Raw genomic sequence first — 19,363 nt, 5'->3', positions numbered from 1 at the left:
ATTTCTTTTCTGGGGGAATAGTGGAAAAAAAAACCTAATTAATGAAAAATGTTATGAATGACTACCGCGCGTGTTTAAGGATAAAATGCCCTAACCCCAGGTCAGGGAAGAAACTGTTTAATACTACAAAAACATCCACTTCTAAACATCCTCTTCTCAACTGCATGATTCAGTAATAAAAAATGACAGTCAATGTTTAAGCTTACTTGAAGTTAATATTTTGTCAAAACCTGTTTGCATAAATTACATTATTGAGCCTCCTTGGCATAGGGGACGACGACGTCTGCCTTCCCCAACGTCAACTGCATGGTCTTTCACTACTGCTTTTGTTGGTTCTTGTCTGATGTCCCACTCTTGAACCATTTTTTCCCCAAAGTTTTCCGAGGTTAATATTGCATCTCTCGCTCGTCTAGTCCAAAACTCAGGATGCAGATGACACCATTCTCTCACCCACATACTTGTCAGTTTGAGGTTCCTGTCCTGCACAACCTGGAAGAAATCCAAATTAAAATATTTGATGAATAATCAATCTGCAAAAAGATTAATGAATGAATAAGAAATTAGATTATGGAGGGAGAGATTATAATGTGCAACTCCTGTCCTCTCTGACATCATGGCATGAAAGAGCAAAACGAGCAAAATAAATAGACAACTTAGAGCCTCTCAGGAAATTTATACCTGCAATCTCAAAATTTAGTTTTAAAAAATTTCTATTCTTTCCTTACCCTTCCTTACCCATTAGTTTTCTCACTTCCTGTCCCTGCAGCATTAGCAGCTGAACTTGTGGTTCAATTACTACTACCTTAATAGTTTGGGGTGCTGGTATGGCAATTGATCGGACACTTCAAACTAGGACTTCAAGGATAGATAAATGCCCATCAATCTGGAGTAATCCACCGACTTGTTTTCAACAATATTGTTTTTGTCATACCGAGAGTTACGGACCCTCCAGCAATACCTGTTCGCCTGTTTCATACAGAATAATCATGAAAAAAAACATTAAATTTCTTAGTCTCCCTCATTTTGGAAGGGTTACGGGAACCACAAGAAAAAAAGTTGCATTTAAGACTATCTAGAAGTTTAGATTATTTGAATATATTGAATAGTCAATGCAGTTATTTGTAGACAGGAGTTATTTCTGCCTTTGATAAAAATATAGAATATATAAAATGATGTTGCATGTTAACACATCACATAAATATTTAAACAAAAGATTTTGTAAGAAAAGTGAGAGACTTGACTACTAAACAATATATAAAGAATCGGGTTTGCAAGGAGCATGAACAAACTATACAGGAAATAACTAAAAACTTGGTCTATACACAAAATTCTTGAATGGTTGATTATCTGATATATATCTTGGACTTTGAATGAAGTAAGGGACATGATATCCCTGAAGGTTTAACTCATACGAGGAACTAAAATTAAGGTACGGGATAATTCCTGAATGTGGGAGACATTTGAAAACCTTACCTGTTTCACGGACAAAAAAACATTTTTCATCGGTGATAATTACACTCCACCAAAATGTGGCATCCTATACTGTATACTGCAGAGCAAATTCCCATTCTATGTTCTCTTGCAGTGAGACTCAACAATTCCTTCCTTGCTGCCACGTAACACTGAATGTTACATGAATGGAGACGGCGTCTTGTTGTATGGGTACTGCACACAAGTTGAAGGTCTCTTGTTGTTCGAACAGCCAAAGTAAACTCTCTTACTTGCGACACTTCTATAATGGCTTCATCTTCTTGAGGAGTGGTACAGTAACTTTGTCTTCCAATATGGGCTCTGGTCTTCAAGGTCCCTTGCTCTTGCCATCGTTTAATAAATTTATGGACGGTAGAGCGATGAAACCCAGTGCGTTGGCAAGTCACATTGATAGGCAAATTACATTCCCATATGGCAATGCTCCTTGCACGATTAGGTTCAACAACGGGGGAACTTGCCCTTTGCTCAGCTAAGATATCAAACTAGATTAACGAGATACAAAAAATTGCCAGAGTAAAATGAAATAAAATGTATGAAAAGGAAACTTAAAATGTATGAAAAGGAAACTTTACATAACTTTAAAAAGCCAATCTAATTAACAGGTCAAAAACTTACGGTAATATTTCATAAAATTAAAATTCTTTGTACTGAATTTACAAATCAAACTCTAGCTTTCTTACCAGTGAGCTAAACTGGTGTTGTATGGTATTTGGTTCTTTACGGACTCAATTCTCACAGCTAAACTGCTTCATCGTCACTGAGGGTCAGGTGGAATAGGTAGTCCAGAACTAGCTTAATGATTCGAGTAGCAATCCAAGACAAACCGACATATTACGTAATTTTTTTTATATAAAGCAATGTTAAAATTTTATGAAACAGTGTGATGCACATTACACAAGAATTTAAGGGGTGAAAAAAGAAAAATTATTACCTTTGACATTTGGGAATTCAAATGGGGACACTAGATACACCTAATTAAAGATTTCCCAAATATCTTCGGACTTTTGATTTTAACTGTACCGTGCTCGATCACTCTCGTCAACTGATGCTCAGGAGTTGGAGGCGACACTGCCAGCGACTGATTTTCCGGCAATGAGGGTGATGCTGCTAAAATGAACTTGGTTCTTTCACTGGAGGGGTTATCCTGCCAACAACAAAGTGGTCTGCAGATGGAAGTTTAGCCATAATGCTATGGTACTGGAGGTAACACTAGTAATATAAAACTAATCATTTGGTGTTGGAAGCAACTTTACCGACAACTAATCTGCACTGGAAGTAAGGATGCTAAAAATACTTTGTTGTTGCTGAAAACAATAATGATATTGTTTTTGCTCTCCAGTAGAGATTATTCTTTAGAATTTTTAATGCTCTGGTACTGCAGTCGTTTCCGACGAACGACATGACCTGCACGGGAAGGAACACCAATGATAAATTTATACTAGTATTCTAGGTGACGCCATGAAGTACCTCCACTACTCTGTGTTGGAGCTGCTAGTGTTACTGATATTCTATGCAGTGGAGAAGACAACAGAGCCACAGCTTAACGCCATTGAGGATGATGCGACTATTCATTCTCTAATGTTTGAGGTACTACTGTACTGTGTGGATCAATTCATGTTCTGGCTATGGAAGTCATGCCAACAACTAATGATAGATTTAGGAAGCAACACCAATAACTAATCGTGTACTGTCAGTACTACCGACAACTTGTGTACCGTGTTGAAAATAACTTTGCCAGCTAATGCTGGAAGCGACTGATTTACTATTGCTCTGTCTGATGTTGACACTAACAGTTGTTGCTAGTTACATTGACATGTTCCTGTAAAAGAGATAGACACGGTAAATAGTATTCTAATGTGTGTACAGTATATAAAATATATCCTATTCATTTTTTACATGTCATAACATATCAAATAGTATGTTTTATCAGTTATAATTTAATATATCCTATATTCAAATATACTGTATAGAACCCAGTAAGGTGGATAAGAAAAAACACTGCTATTGACTTTAGTAAAATTTCAATGCTGACTGCGTTATTTCTAAGCTATGCTCTATATGAATTAGACCAGTACTAAATTTACTAATGATACCAACACTGCATATTAAAGATTATAATATCCTTGGGAGGATTCAGGCCAAACTGTATACATTAAATTTTCCTTCATAGAATTACTTATCAAAGCCTGGAAATTTCACATGGCTTTTGAGAGAGATATTAGATTTTATTGATAAATTTTGGGCTTAATTCAGCACCCGTGTGTGACTGGAGCAAAAACCCTTCAGTTGCTCTATGAAGTCAAATGGAAGAACAAAGCAAGTGTTGCTAGGGCTTGAAAGAATTGTTTTAAGAGTAAGTAATGTCTATAGTGCACCTGCTTTATGTGCACTGATGGCAATTCCTTTGTGAAAGAAAAAGTGTCATTATCCAGTCCTTCAAAAGCATTATGATGCAGCTTGTTCCTTTCCCAACTCGCTCAGAAAACCAGAGAATAGTAAGTTTCCAGGAGTTACTTCATTTGATAAAGTCATCTAGCTTCTTCACTTGGAATTGTGTAGGTTATTTGTCAAGAGTGAAACATAAAACAGAATACCTGTTCCACTGAATATTGGACTAATGCTTTAGGTTCAAAATAGGAAAATGGAGCGAGTTTCCATGTAAATCCCAAAAATTTAATTATAACAGATACTGCATGCCACCACAATTCGTAATAGTACTTGTGAAATGTGACAAATTCATAGATAATTTGTATTTTTCCTAACGATACAAACCTTAGCTACTTATTTATGGGTATTACTTTTAGCGAAGCTCAAATGACGAGCCATTAAAATTTAGCGAGGGTTAACTACCCATACCACTAGTTAGCAGGGTTGGAGGGGGGGGGGGGTGTTAGCTTGCTACCACTCCCGCTCACACACCGGTGATTTAGTCACTTTGCTTGGAGGTAGGACTTCAAGGGGGATAGGGCTGGCAGGCAAGTTTGTATAAATAGCTAAGGTTTCTGTCGTTTGGAAAAATACATATCTACGAATTTGTCATTTGTTCCGTAACTGGAATACAAACTTACGCTATTTATTTAGGGGCTACCCCATTAGGAAGGGTTGACATCCCTGTCGATCTGGCTTTTGGCTTTAACCGGGGGCTCCTTATCTGAGTATGTTAGTACTGAAAATAAGAAGTGTCTGCGCCTCGCTAAAACCTTGCTACCCAAGGTCCACAGTCTACGCAAGCTGTGAGTTGAGATATCTAGAAGTGTAACTGTCCAGGTAAAGTTATTCAGTGTCTTTTTGTAGGAAAACTGATGTAACAAAGATTTTCCCTATACCACCTTAATAGTAGGTACACAATGGAGCATGGTTTACCTGCAGTGGTTTGAGGTCAGCTTATGCAGAGAACCCAGGATGCTGCTTTGCCCAAGAGAGAGGAGGATGAAGAAAAGAGCCAGTCAAACCTTTTCATTCACACAGACTAAAACCGGGTTGGGTTCTAGAGGTATACAACCAGCTGTTGTCCAGCCACCACAGGACCAATAGATATTGTATCGATTTCCTGTGGGTCACGTCTTGCAGAAAAAAGGTTGTGAAAGTCACCTGGAGCATTCACGCCATTGCTTGTTGAACCTGCATCACAGAGTAATCTGCTTAGAAGGGCCAGGGGCATAGCTATGCCCCTGATATCGTGGGTCAACATGTTGGATGAGGATCTGGATTCAAAGCGTAATTGATGACTGTGAATCCAGCTGAGATGATGTTTTGGTGATCCTCCTCTTATCTCTCCCAGTGCTGATGACAAGAGAAGGGACCCGGGTAGGCTGTTGCCGTTCTCTTGAGGTAGACCCTCAAACCTCGTCCCCAGTAGAGTAACAGAGGATCTGGATTATCAGTTACTGAGTGGAGACTTGTTGTCTAGGATCCATCACCTCTGGAGACTGTCTGGCAACAAACTCAGGGACAATGCTGAACGTTACTTTTCACCCTTCTCAGGCATGGGCGATGTCGAAAGAGAGAGACCATGAAGTTCCTTGACTTGTTTGGCCACTGTCAAAGTGTGTAGGAAGACACTTCTAAATCAGGTGAAAATTTGATGCCTGGTGAAGTGGACCGTAGGGAGGTCTCAGAGACCGAACTCGAGCCATGTTCTGAGAGGGAGGTCTCAATTCTGACTGGGAAAAGGCAAGTTTGTAAGTCCACATAAGTTGGGAAAGATCTAGCGATGAGGAGATGTCTCTTCCTTTCAGTTTGAAGGCGAGGCTGAAGGTCGAGTGATTGTCTTTACCCGCTGAAACTGAAAAGGGGGTCTTTTCCTTCTGCATATACTCAAGGATTCCGCCATTGCTGGAATAGAGGTATCAAGTTGAGAGACACTTTCCCATGACACCAACCACAGAAGACTTTATACTTGCCTGGTAGACTGATGTCGAGGAATTCCTCAGGTATCCAGACAACCTCTTAGCAACTTATAGTGAAAAAGCCTCTCAGAGAGGAGGTGCTGGGTAGTCTCCATGCATACAATCATAGCGAAGCTACAGCTTGTGGTAGATGTCGAAGTGTGGTTGTCTGTAACATGGAGATGGTTCTCTTGGAGGTTCCATCAGGAGCTCCAGAAGGTTTGGAAACCGTTCTGCGTAGTACCATAGTGGAGCTATGAGAACCCTTGAGAGGCTGACTGACGTTCTAGCCTTGTTGAGTACCCTTCTCTAGACAAAACAGGGACGAGATGTAAACGTCGTCGTTGTACCCAACGTTCATGGCATGCTTCTTGCCAGAGAGCCTTGGGGTCTAGGACTGAGGGAACAGAGGAAACCTGAGGTTCAGGGGCGTTGAACAGATCCATAGCTGGAGAACCCCATAAAGTCAGGACTTTGTGGGCTACAAGGTGATCCAAAGACCATTCGGTACACCTTATCGGAGATGCTGTGCACAGATTGTCTGCGAGCACATTCCTCTAGTCTGGAATCAAGCGGACTGATAGTCGTACCGAGCAGACTTTGGCTCATCTTAGTATTTATACTGTTAGATGGGAAGAGGCTGCGAGCAAGTTCCTTCTTGCTTGTTGATGTGAACCCATATATGGTGTTGTCGCTCATAACACCACTGAGTGGCCCGTTAGGAGCTGATGAGGCTGTTGAAGGACCGGAAAGTTGGCCTTCATCTCATAAGAGATTAAAGTGAAGGTATTTTCTGACACTGTCCAGAGGCCTGAGGTCGTGTGGGGCAGCACTATGGGCCATCCTCCCTTCTTTTGATGTGTTTAAGCACAGCATCAAGTCCGAGGGGTGGGGAAAGATGAGAAGGTTACACCACTCCGTAGATTCTCAACTGACACACACCTCTTGAGGTTCGTCCAAGCTACTGGTCCCGTGGGGATCAGAATGTCCGGGCAATCGAAGGCCCGATTCCAATCATTCTCGGGCCGCGACGGGAGAGAAAAAATCCTGGGGCAGCAGTTGGAAGCTAGACATGCCAGGTATGATAGGTGTCTGAGGAGAAATAGTCACTCTGGGCTGGGAGTTCTTCTAGTCTTGAGAAAGGGTCTTGTGACCTTTTTAAGCCTCGTTATCCCGTGTGCGGACAGTGTCAAAAGACAAAGCGTCGAATGGACAGTGTGTCGAATGGACAGTGTGTCGAATGGACAATGTGTCGAATAGATAGTGTGTCAAAAGAGATAGAATAACGTATCCATTTATCTAATGACCTAATTAATCTATAACTATATAACAATACACATTCTAGAGAGAAATTGAGAATAAAGTATCCAATTGTCCAATGACCAAAATCACTCTATCTAATTAACCTTTAATTATATAACATTGTTTACATTAATATATCTTTTACATATATACAATATTCAGTCTGTTAGAGACTCACTCACCAGTTAACTTCCTTCGAGATTCCAAAGTTTCAATTCAAATTTCCATTATACCAAACCCATCATAATGGAAATAATCAAGACTCAAGTGGGTGGAAAGACACTGCTACAATGAAGGCTATGCTTACGTGATAGATAAAGTGATTAATGAACAAGTTTATTGGAAATGTAAAAAACGACACCATCGTAATGGCAGAGCAATAACGCAAGGTGAAACAATTTGCAAAACTAGAGCATTCACATCAGCAAGACAGTTATCACATTGATGCTTTAAAAGTTATAGATAAGATTAAAATTCATTCAACATTCTGAAGAAATTCCATTGTCTATAATAAATCAGTGCACAAACTCTGTTCCAGTTTCCATAGTTGGAAAGCTTCCAAGAAAGGAATCTCTAGCTAGGACAATAAGAGTTCGCAATTCAACTTCCAGCCATGAAAACTTGACTGTAACAACTAGGGGAGAGCCATTCTTATTATTTGATGAAAATGGTGTAAAAATATATTCAACAACTCAGAATCTTAATACTTTGAGGTCCAATAGAAGATGGTTCTGTAATGGAACTTTCAAGTCTGCCCCTAATGGAAAACAACTAAATACCATTCATGGTCTTATTGATCAAAATATGACTTAACCATTAGTGTACTGCATTACTGAAAACAAAGATGAGACTACTTATTCCACTATTTTTGAGTTTTTGTATAAAAAACAATTAGATCCTGTTTCCATTACTGCTGATTTTGAACACTCGGAATTGACAATTTATGGATGCTTCTTTCACTTCGGGCAGTGTTTGTGGAGAAAAATCCAAGCCCGAAGATTGCAGACCTGGTATAATGAGTGCAATAATGCTTTTATTATAAGGCAAATACAGGTCCTTGTATTTGTTCCTCCCTGTGATGTTTGTGCTCTGTTCAATAATTTATGGAGTCTTTTGATGAAGAAACCAACGAAACATTAGAAGAATTTTTACAATATTTTGAAGCGACATGGCTGGGAATCTTTCAGAGGGGAAGGAGAAGAAAGCCCTTGTATGAAACTGACTAGCGGTCCGTTCACGAGAGTTGCAAATGATTTGCCAAGGACCAATAACTCCGTTGATGGTTGGCATAATGCATTTCATAGAAGAGTGAAGATTTGCCACCCAACAGAGGACAAGCTTTTAAGAAAACTTCATATGGAGCAGGCCAGCACTGAAATGATTCTAGAGCAAATTCAACATGGCCGAGATTTAAGAAAATAAAAAAATATGCGATCCTTAACTCGACTAAAAAGCATTTTTGATATATACGACGTCGATGCTGGATTAGAATATCTTAGAACCATCGCTCACAATCTTTAAATATATATTGCTGCAAGTTTTATTAAAACATTAATACACTTGTATTTTCATATTTTATATTTTCTCAAAAAAAATTTTTATTACTTATATTAATGTAAAATTGAAATTTTTTTTCGAAACTTTGTCTGTTCGACACTCTCTCCGTTCGACACACTGTCCTAATACCCGTTATCCTGTCTTTAAGGAGAAGGTTTTGTGGAGATTGGCGTCTAGAATCATTACCAGATCTACCAGTCTTCTGAGAGGGAAGTAGGGAAGACTTCCAAAGGTTTACTATGATCACCCGATCTTGGTAAAAAGACATCAGAAGTTCCGGTGCTAACGCAAGGTTGCCACCGAGTCTACAGTACTAGGTCAGTCAGTCGTCCAGAAAAGGAGGAGACAGAAGCCGATCCTGTGAGCCCAGGATAGGTGCTGTGGAAAGACCGAAGCACAGTGCACTGAAATGGTGTTTCTTGTTTGTCTAGACTGAATCTCCGATACTTCCTAGAAGATGGATGGTTTGGGCTTGGAAGTATGCGTCCCTTAGGTCCAGCGTGCACATGAAAACCTGAAGTCTTACTCCTTGTCTGAACTTCAACATGGTGTGGACATCAACCCAAAGGGACAGCTCCTTGTGGATCCTTTCGCATGGGAGATTGTTGACTCAGGGGTCTTGACTCGTGGCGGAAAGGATAGGACGCGATATCCTGTGTAAGGATTCTTCCTTGGGAGAGAACTCCTTTAACCGACAGAAGTGGGTAAGGAAATAATTGACCCTGACGGGATTGATGCTATTCCTTAGAACAGCATCAGTCTTGCGAATGTTAAAGGTTAACGGCTGGGTATCGTGGCTACTGTGCAGTTGGAGAGTAGTCACCTGTCGACAAACCGCTGATGGCGACTGTCGATCACCTGCCGATCGCTTTAGAGGATTGGTGTGATGGCGAACAGCAAGTAGCAAAAAGTGTGTTGTTTGCTTTCTGATCTAGTAAACCACGGGCAGAGGTTGACTAACTAATCTAAGTGACGAACTGCTGGTGAACGGCGAACTGCCTATGATCGGTGAATCAGCCATCTGTGAGCCAAAGATGGTAATTGAAAGGCAGATGAAGGCTGTCTGGTCAGTCAGCCAAGGAATGTTGGCGATTAATGAGTTGGCAATCCGATTGGAAAGGCCCAAGAGACAGCAGAATAGTTTAATGATCATCAGCTGGTGATCGGTGAGCCATTGACGATCAGCTCTCGATCTTGGACTGGCGATCAGCTATCTAGAGATCAGAAAGTTGACGATTTGCTGGTCAGAGATCAACGAGCTGAGGTCAATGATCAAAGAAAGACGAGCTGGCAATCGGCGAGCTAGTGATCAGCAACCTGACTGGTTATCGACTAGCAATCGGCGATCGGCATGCTAGCAATTGAATATCGGTAGCAATTAGCAAGAGTGGAGGTCAATGATCAAAGAAAAATGAGCCAGCAATTGGCAATCTGGCGATTGATGAGCTAGCGATCAGTCGGTTGATGATTTCTCATTGGTGGAAGATGAGCTAGAAACTGGCGATCGGCAGACTAGTGAACGGTGGTAGGTGAGCTAGAGATAGGCGATCTGGCAATTAGAGATTGGCGAGATAATGATAGGCAGTTTGCAACGTACAGATCGAGTTACCCGACATTCCCTGTGAGGAATCTTAACCGATGGTAGATGTGGTTGATCTGCCTTGGAAGATGGAATCTTTGAGATCTTAACCCTTCTGTGAAACCTCTTCCCTCTTTTCCCAGCGGCCGTGCTGTAATACGTTTGCAGGGAGGGGAATGGGGCAATGGTGACCTGTCAAAAAGTTTTCCCTTTCATTCTTTTTGCATTCTGATGAATGCACAGAAAAGCGCTGGCGCACAGGAAAGTGCTGTGCAGTTAAGTGCTGGCGAGCAAGCAAGCGCTGGTGCGCTGGCACTTTGGCAAGCGTTGGTGCATTGGCGAGTGTTGGTGCATTGGTGAGTATTGGTGCGCAGGCGAGTGCTGGCGCGCAGGAGAGCATTGGCGCACAGTAAGGCGCTGTGCAGGGTGTTGCGCAGTCTCCCTAAAATGTGCAGTGGATTGCGGGCGCGCGCACAAGAGTGTGTTGGCATGCAGTAAGATGCTGCACAGGGTGATGCACAGTCTCCTTAGAATGCACGAGAGAGCGCTGGGGCGCAGGAGGTTGCTGGAGAGCAGCTACTGGAGAATGCAGGTGCGTAGGTGAGCGCTGGCGAGCTGGAGGTTGCTGAAGAACTGGTGAAAGCTTCGGCGCTGGAGAGCACTAATGCGCAGTGGAGCGCTGGCGCTAGTGCCTAGGACAGCACTACGGCTTGGGAGAGTGCTGTTGTACAGGAGAGCGTTGACGAGCCGAAGACTTTAGTTGCGCAGGAGCGTGATGTGGTTTTGACGAGCGCAGTTGCGATGGCAAGTGTAGGTAGGCTGCCGAGCCCTGGCGAGCTGGCAAACGCTGCTCCCTCGAACGGCGAGCCTTCGCTGGAGAATGCCGGCGATCGGGAGATCGCTGGGGCATTGGAGGGCGTTGAGGATGAGCAAGAGAAGGCAGTAAGTCAGGCGAACGCCGAAGCGTTGCAGAGCACTACCGAGCTGGAGAGCGCGGGTCTCTGGAAAGCGTTAAGGAGCAGGCTGGTGGTGGCGAGATGTTGGCGAGCGCTGGTGCACTACAGCGCGCTGGCACTGGAGCGCGTTGGCCCGCAGCTGCGCGCTTAGGTATGACCTCAAGAGGCCTATACTGGAGACAGGAACGGCAATGCCAGGTCGGCTGGTAGGACAATCAGGAACCGGGATGTGCCCTAGGGAAGGGCGAATATCCACTGATGGAGATTGCGAACGATCCACAGAAGAGTCTAGGACTGAAGTCCGAGGACTAGCTGCAGCATCGTCAGGAGAAGGTCCGGGAACAGGCCTGAAGACGATGGAAGAGGAAGCTCCTCTGCGGTGAAGGCTGCGTTGCTGAAGAACCAAAGAGAGAGGTGACGGCGTACTTCTAAGGAGAAGGAATGATAACCTTGAGAGCCGGTGGATCAGAAAACCGACCTTCAGCTGTAGCAATCCTTCGAAGAGGAGTCTCTATGAGTGGCCCCTCTCACGAACGAGCGAGATGATCACTTCGCATGAGAAACTTGCCTGACTATGCTCTGCCCCCGAAGGAAGAGAGACTCGGCAAAGGGGGGAGCGTAGTCTAGGAGAAGACAACAACAGAAGTTGGATTCGAAGTGATGAAGAAAATGCAGGGAAGTTCTCCCTCGGAAGGGGGAAACAACCTCACACCTGGGGAGGAAAACTCTCCCTCGGAAGGGAAAGTAGTCCAACCCCTGGAGGTGAACCTCCTGGCAGTGCTCTATGATGATCTGCAAAGAGCGCTGCCTGAGGAAGCGTGGTCGGAGTTAGTTCCTCGAAGACGAAGTGCTTAGCAGGAGCTGCCATGGGCGTACTTCTAAGAAGAAGGGATGACGCCCTCCGAGGGCTGGCAGTAACAGCAGATTCCCCACACATGAACGGAACAGCTCTGCTTCATCTGCTCTCTTAGTCAAACGAAGAACTGCATCGCTAACTGAAGAAAAATAAAATAAATTATGTAACAAAGAATTCCCTCGGGAGTAACACTTAGTCCACGGCGGGAAAGGAGACCACTGAGGGAACAAACATAAAATAAGAACTGCGCCCTACCTTCCCCGGTCAACATTGATGGAAGGAGGAGATTGGAGAGTAACTGTAATAAAACAATTTAAATCGGCCAAAAATATTCACAAATAGGAAGAACCACTGATCCTCCGAAGGGAAGAGTTCCCCGCGGAGAAGAAGCTGAAAAGTTAAATTACAAACGATTATAATTTCACTTGAGAAAAACAATCAGAAGTGCAACCTAACCCGCGAACGGGAAAGGTGCTCCCCCCGTTAGTATACTGTCGGAAGCCCATGAAAGGTGAACGGCCATGAGAAGAGAAAGACCGCAGTCAAGCTCTGAAAAGCCACACTCCCTTCCCTCAGTAATCCATAGGTTCCCTGTGGAAGAGGGAAAGGCGAAGACAACAGTTGAACAAGGAGGGCTCAAACGATGACGATTCCCATATAGAAAAAAGAAAGTTAAAAGACAAGACTTAATGGTAGTCCAATATACGTGAGGAGGAAGAGCGGTAACAACCGGTCTCCATCCAAGCCAAAAGTAAAGTGGGCTAAATCACCAGTGTGTGAGCGGGAGCAGTAGCATGCTACCCCCTACCCCCACTAACTAGCGGTATGGGTAGTTAACCCTCGCTAAATTTTAATGACTCGCTGTTTCAGCTTTGCCAAAAGTAATACCCATAAATAAATAGCGTAGGTTTGTATTCCAGTTATGTAGAAAATATCATTATGTTGACAATGACACTTTAAACAAATATATTTAAACCTACTGCGGCTGTTAAAGGTCAATCATAAATAAACTTTCACTTGCACAGTTAACCTAACCTTGATGGCAAGGGTATAAAGCACACATATAAACACTGATTTCTGACAGTTACCAGAGATATTTAGGCAGTTACCATAAAAACAGGGACTTACTTTTGAAACCAGCAAAGAATGTTTGCATTTCTGAAACCAACCTAATTTTAAGGCAAGTTCTTAGGAGATAAACATTACTGGGAAAATATTCATATATCGCTAAAGAAAAGTCCAACTCTGAAATAAGAAAAGTGTTACTGTCAGCTTATCAAACTAGCAAGGTTGCCAATATAATTGAATGCCACCAACTCGACTTCTGCCTTTATACAATCAGTATAATAATGTACATAAATTAGTTGTGATCCATGTAAGAAAGTTTCTAAACATCAGAATCATGGTAAAGTACCTGGATTAAAATTTGATCAACCAATTTCTGACCATCCAATTCATTCAAAATGCATGACCATTAAAGATAGATATCACACTGTAGTGATGTTTTGTTCTTTACATTGTGAAATAGATTGAAAATAAGTTAAGAGATTGCTTAGCAAGAATTGGTTGAAGCCAAACCATTACCAAGGCTACAAGTCCAGAACTAGGCCTCATCGTTTTTATGAGTACTACTAGTCCATGAAGTAATCAAGTTGGCATAAGGCCCATTAGTTAAAATGGGACCATAAACTAATTACTTCTCTGTAATAGTGGCACAAAAGCTCTCCAGTTCTTGCTTTATAAATTATACCTGGAAGACATTGGTCATATAGCCCATATATTGGATCTCTTATGTATCCTGCATACCAAAGTAATTTGACAATAAAAAGCTCTTAATCAGTCTATAAAGAAAATCTCTACTGGGGCAAAGAAGAAGCATATATACGTATCAAAATGACATGGATCTGTTATAACCACAGGACATGAAGAAAGGCAAGAAGGTTGGATGGATAGGAGATATGAAGGGAATAATTTTATAGATACACCTGAAGCTAAGGAAGACCTTCATTGTGTCATGAATGAATTCTGTGTGTTTGAAGTCGAAGTCAATTAAAAAACTCAAAGAGATGGATAGCCCCTGGATACGATGGAATAACTGCCGAGATGATACTGGGCAAAAATGAAGCGACTCAGAATACTTACAAGATTATTTTTTAGAATGTGGCATGAAAAGAAAACCTAATGAATGGGCGCTAGGTGATCAAATTTTCATTTTAAGACATGTGGTACAGCAATGTGTATAATATAGAAATCCACTTTTGATGGCATTTGTGGACTATGAAAAAGCCTTTGATAGTGTGCACTGAACAATTTTGGGGAGTCCTGCATTATTATGAAGTTCCTCTTAAATGTGTTAATTTGATTGTCTATTCATGAAGATGGCAAGTGGAAAGGTAATGTTAGTGGAGTCCTATCATATGAATTTCTGGTGAACAGTAGAGTACTCCAAGGGAATGTGTTGTCACCTACGTTGTTTATCCTCCTCATGGAATTTGTAATGCATAGAACAGTTGGGGATGGAGAGGGATTGGACTGGATTGGTAACAGAAAATTAGCTGACCTAGAGTACAATATGCTGATGACGCTGTCCTTATAAGTAGAACACCACAGGACTTGCAAAGCTTGCTTACCAAAATGTATGAAATATCACACGAGGTTGGGCTCAAGATAAATAGAAGAGAGATGAGAACAGAATATGCAATGGAAGAAGAATATCTCTGGAAAGAAAAAGGATTAAATGAGGTGGAATCATTTAAATATTTGGGAACTATGAACTCCAATACATGGTCTTTAGAATTGGAGTTTGAAAAAAGCAAATTAGACAATGACTAGGTTACGTTAAATTTGGAAATCAAAGCGCCTGAAATTACATATAAAAATCCGGCTATATATCAGTTTAGTGAGATTGGTGTTACTATGGACACGAGTCATGGTACGACAATGAAACGATATCCAACAGATTTTGTAGATTTGAGAACAGAGCCCTCAGAAGAATATTGAGAGGTCAATGGCAGGCCAGTATTGGAAATGAAACTCGGGTGCCAAGTGGATGAGATCATGATGAGGGGTAGATGGAGATGGTTTGGGCATGCTCTTTGCACTCCAAGAGAGTTAACTTCACCATATGTTTAATTGGGCTCCACAACGCACAAGAAGAGTAGGAAGACCCCAGCCTACATGGGTGAAGGTCATGAAGCGTGAAGATGATAAATGGAGAAGTATCGATTTAAAAGCTCAAGATAGAGACTGACGAAATGTAACTAAGGCCCTTTGCGTCAATAGGTGGAGGGGGAGATGATGATGATGATGATGATGAAAAAAAACAATCAAGACTGGATTGTATGAAAATATCCAATATTTTTATACTAATTTGCTTTACAGATTTGTGGATTGCGAAGCCATTCGGTGCCAAGTGCATCCAAGGTAAATCCTTAGAGTTACACACTGATGTAAAAAGGTAAGAGATTGGAGAGAAACATAGAAGAATGGAAAGTAGAAGTATATAAAGCAAGTGTAGTTGGAGACAGAAAGAACATTGCCAAAATCCTTAAGTAATGCTTATAGTGCACCGCGTGAGGCATATTGACTGTGCTAGCACCCTAAACAGTTTTTTTTTTTTTTTTCGTACAGTGTTTGGGATGTTTGCTGCTGCAAATGTCAAGGCATTGGACAGTGTTTTCATTTTGAGCCAGATTTTACCAAGAAGAAGCACAGACAGAATAGTGGTGGAATAAAAATTTGCAAACAGCAACATGAAGAACACAGCCTTCAAATTCTGACTGAGGACACTTGGGGTGGGAAATATTGGTCGACAGGGAGAATGAGATGGGATCGAGTCACATTGCAGAAATGAAGACAAAAATATGGTAAGGAGAAATCTAAAACAATTTAGAGCACAAATAGAAATTAAGGATGACGACCAAAGGAGGATTAATAAACAGAAAATCTAAAAGCACCCTAATGAATTACCTGCTGTTTACTAATGGCAGCAAAAAAACTAGTCATGGTGCTGATCAGAACAAGGGAAAATCTCACTCGAGTCAAAATTTAAAGAATGTTAGAAAAAATTACAATTATAATAAACAGAAGAAGAAATGAATCTTAGCATAAAAACTAATGACAATCTATGCTATAAGAATACAAAAGGGCCACACAAAAGGTAGAGAAAAATTGTCGAGCCCAACAATAATTACAAAGGCAGTTTTCAAAACGAGTCAACTTTAGTAGCCTCATGTAAGAAAAATTGTACAATATATATCTGAATTTTAAAGTAATTTAAAATGCCAGTATAAAAAATGATGGGATATGAAATAAACTCATTCAACTAATATCACTATACTGTATTCTAATCAATATGAGTAAGAGAATCATAATATTTTGAAATGCCTTGTCTTATGTTTATCAGTAATGAGTAAAGTTACAAATACAGATCAGGAAACTTCCAAGCCATGCTATGCACAAAAACCACTGAAGTGCACAGCAGAATTAGAGTTTAAAATATTCAAAAGGTTGAAAACAAATGAATTTAAAGACACTGAAAACTCCTTCATAAGGCAAACTTATTCCTAACATTCAAGTAGTACTTCATTGTCCTGTCAATACCCGGCAATGTTTCACTCTCTACAATAACTTTGTTGTTATTACAGTAATGCACTGGATCTTTGGCTAATCAGCCAACATTATTAACTTGAAGGACTTCTTGGGATATAGTTTACTTCAGATGTCACCAATTCATTTGTAAATTCTGAATTCAATTCTGCATAACAAATAATTTTATTTTATTACAACTAATTAGGGCAAAATATTATACAAGTACCTAAATAATCTATAAAGGCATGAAAAAATTAAGTCTGTCAGAATCCTTTGAAAGGGATTGTGGTAGCCTTTTGGAAACGTCCCTGCTTTAATAGTTTCTTGTAGTGTCTGCAACCTTACCATCATTCTGCACTACAGATGGGAGGTTTGGGGGAGCCTATAAAAGGGATTTTGACGAAGGAAAAATCTATTTCTGGGAAGAGACCTGTGACGCCCGGTGAAAGAAGTCCTTCTTTACACTTTTCTAATATAAATCTTCAAAATATACTAGAGAGAGATAAAAGCATGGAATGCAGAGGTTACTACCCTCGCGCGATCACCTTGTGGGTGTCGCGTATACAACGGGCGTGTGAAAAACCACTATTCACAGGCTGTCTTCCATTTAGATAATCCCTTCATCAAAGGGGAGGGCCGTGACAGGCCCTAGAGAACACAGTTGGACTACCCCACTAACACCTACTACGCGCGCCCTCCAGGTCATCCTTCTGTTTTGGACAAGACCTACCTGCAGAGTCATCAGCATCCATTACCTGGTCCTAGTGTAGGGAGGGGGGCTTGGTCAGTGGCATTAATAGCAGACTGCCTGGCCAGTGAATTGGAGGACCTGGGATTTCCATATCAGCTCTTCATAGACATGAGGAAAATATCCTGGATTATTTTTGATAAACAAACAATTACTGTATTATAGGAAAACATTTCTATACCCACATTGTTTAGCTTAAAGCCCATGACAAGAAAAATTCCATATAAGCAATCACATCATTAGATGGATAGACCTATATTTAGACCCCTAGGTAGTCTAAGGAGTAGTACCGGTGCAAGAATACTACCATTGAGCGTCTTGCATTTTGTAGAATGACTAAAAGGACAGCTGCTGCATTGAAGTCTTGCTTTTTAGTAAAAGACTAGGCCCACATCCAATAAACTGTGAAAACTGCTACCTTGCAGTTAAACTATTTAAAAGGCTCACAGCCTATAATTGTGATTGATGCCAAATTAATAACCATGCCTGATGCTATTGGAAATGTGGATGCAGCATGGACATTCCCTGTAATGGACATGGGATTTCCCTACTGGTGTGATAATGGTCAAGGGGTTACCGTGGGGTTCACAACAGTGGCCAAAGAAGCTAATCATAGGAGCAGACATGAATGGCAAAATGGGGAAGAGAAGGTATGGATATGAGAATGTACATGGATGCCATGGGTTTGGAATTAGAAATGAAGATGGGGAGTACATATTGTAGATGGCACATTTTAATTGGTATGTATGAACAAATGGTTTCCTATGTTGTATAAGCACCTGCTAACCTATATAAGTGGAGGAGTGGGAAGCCATACATACTAAATCCTGGTTGAAGACATTGACAAAAACAGTGTGATGAACTATAAAGGTTTTTTTTTTTTTGAGGGGGAGCATGTGTTAAACAACATGGGCAGATAATGATGGATTTTACAGGAAGAGGTAAAAAACCAAAGATGAGAAAGAGAAGATCTGAAAGTAATGGCTGGAACCTAAAACAGAAAATGGCGAGAAATTTAGGATTGAGATAGTGAGGCAATGGGAAAGGTTGAAAGGTACAAGAGTCAGTACAAATAAAATCAAAATCATTTAAAGACTGGAAAGTGGAAAGTAAGGCATGCACAGGGTGCTGAGAAAAGGTACAGAGAAGACGAAAAAAATTCTAGGGAGAAAGTTGGTACAGTACTGTACTGTATAGCTATTGAGAAATAGGGAGCTGAAGTCTGACATCACATTACCAGGGGCTGGTTCACAACAATTACTTCAGGCATTAACCTAGGACCTCTTTAATTATGGATCTGTTATTTTCCAGATTGTAATAACTGTTCTGAAGCATTAAATTGCAGCCTTTCCAATTTCCCATCCAAGAAAAAGAAAAGACGGGAATAGTTAATAAGCCGGAGTGATAAAATTCCACGAGATTGTCACGTGTTTGCAGTTGTCAAATTGCTGATTGTAAGAAAGGTAATGGACCCACTCTATTTAAAAGAAATATGTTTAAAGTAACAATATGAATAGAAAATTTTGCTCAAAAGTAGATCAAAATTTGTGGATACCTGAAATTGTTATTCCATGGTTTATTCTGACATTAGCATAATTAGTGAAGAACAAGTTAATAAAAACCAATCATAAATGTAAACAAAATGAATAACTAAAGTAGTTTCGTAAATTTCTTCCTTCATGCTGGCCTTGACTTTTCCAGTTATTATCCCATTTAAAATAGGAAGGAGACAGTATTTGAACTGAATTGTAGTGGTTTTCACTTCATGAATTTTTGGGAATTTTTTCATCAATAAAGTAAGAAATTAACTGCATTATGTTGAATGCAGCATTCCGCATGAAGATCCTTTTGAACAGTGTTTAGGCTTGAACCACGTGGCTGTTTTAATGGTAACGT

General features: G+C 40.9%; 1 long non-coding RNA gene across 4 annotated transcripts in view; it reads right to left on the bottom strand.

Moving 5' to 3' along the window:
- Positions 1-2,499: 2,499 nt before the first annotated feature.
- The window catches only part of LOC137621457 (uncharacterized), a 31,211-nt gene continuing 14,347 nt past the window's right edge, over positions 2,500-19,363 (bottom strand). For all 4 annotated transcript variants that reach the window (XR_011040236.1, XR_011040237.1, XR_011040238.1 and 1 more), the window contains one exon: positions 2,500-3,310. This is a non-coding gene — a long non-coding RNA (uncharacterized lncRNA). The remainder of the gene's footprint in view (positions 3,311-19,363) is intronic.

The sequence above is a fragment of the Palaemon carinicauda genome, chromosome 28 (genome assembly GCF_036898095.1).
Source record: "Palaemon carinicauda isolate YSFRI2023 chromosome 28, ASM3689809v2, whole genome shotgun sequence".
In the NCBI taxonomy this organism is placed as follows: domain Eukaryota; kingdom Metazoa; phylum Arthropoda; class Malacostraca; order Decapoda; family Palaemonidae; genus Palaemon; species Palaemon carinicauda.
Note: the sequence above shows the minus strand (reverse complement) of the source record. Positions and strands in the feature narration are given on the sequence as shown.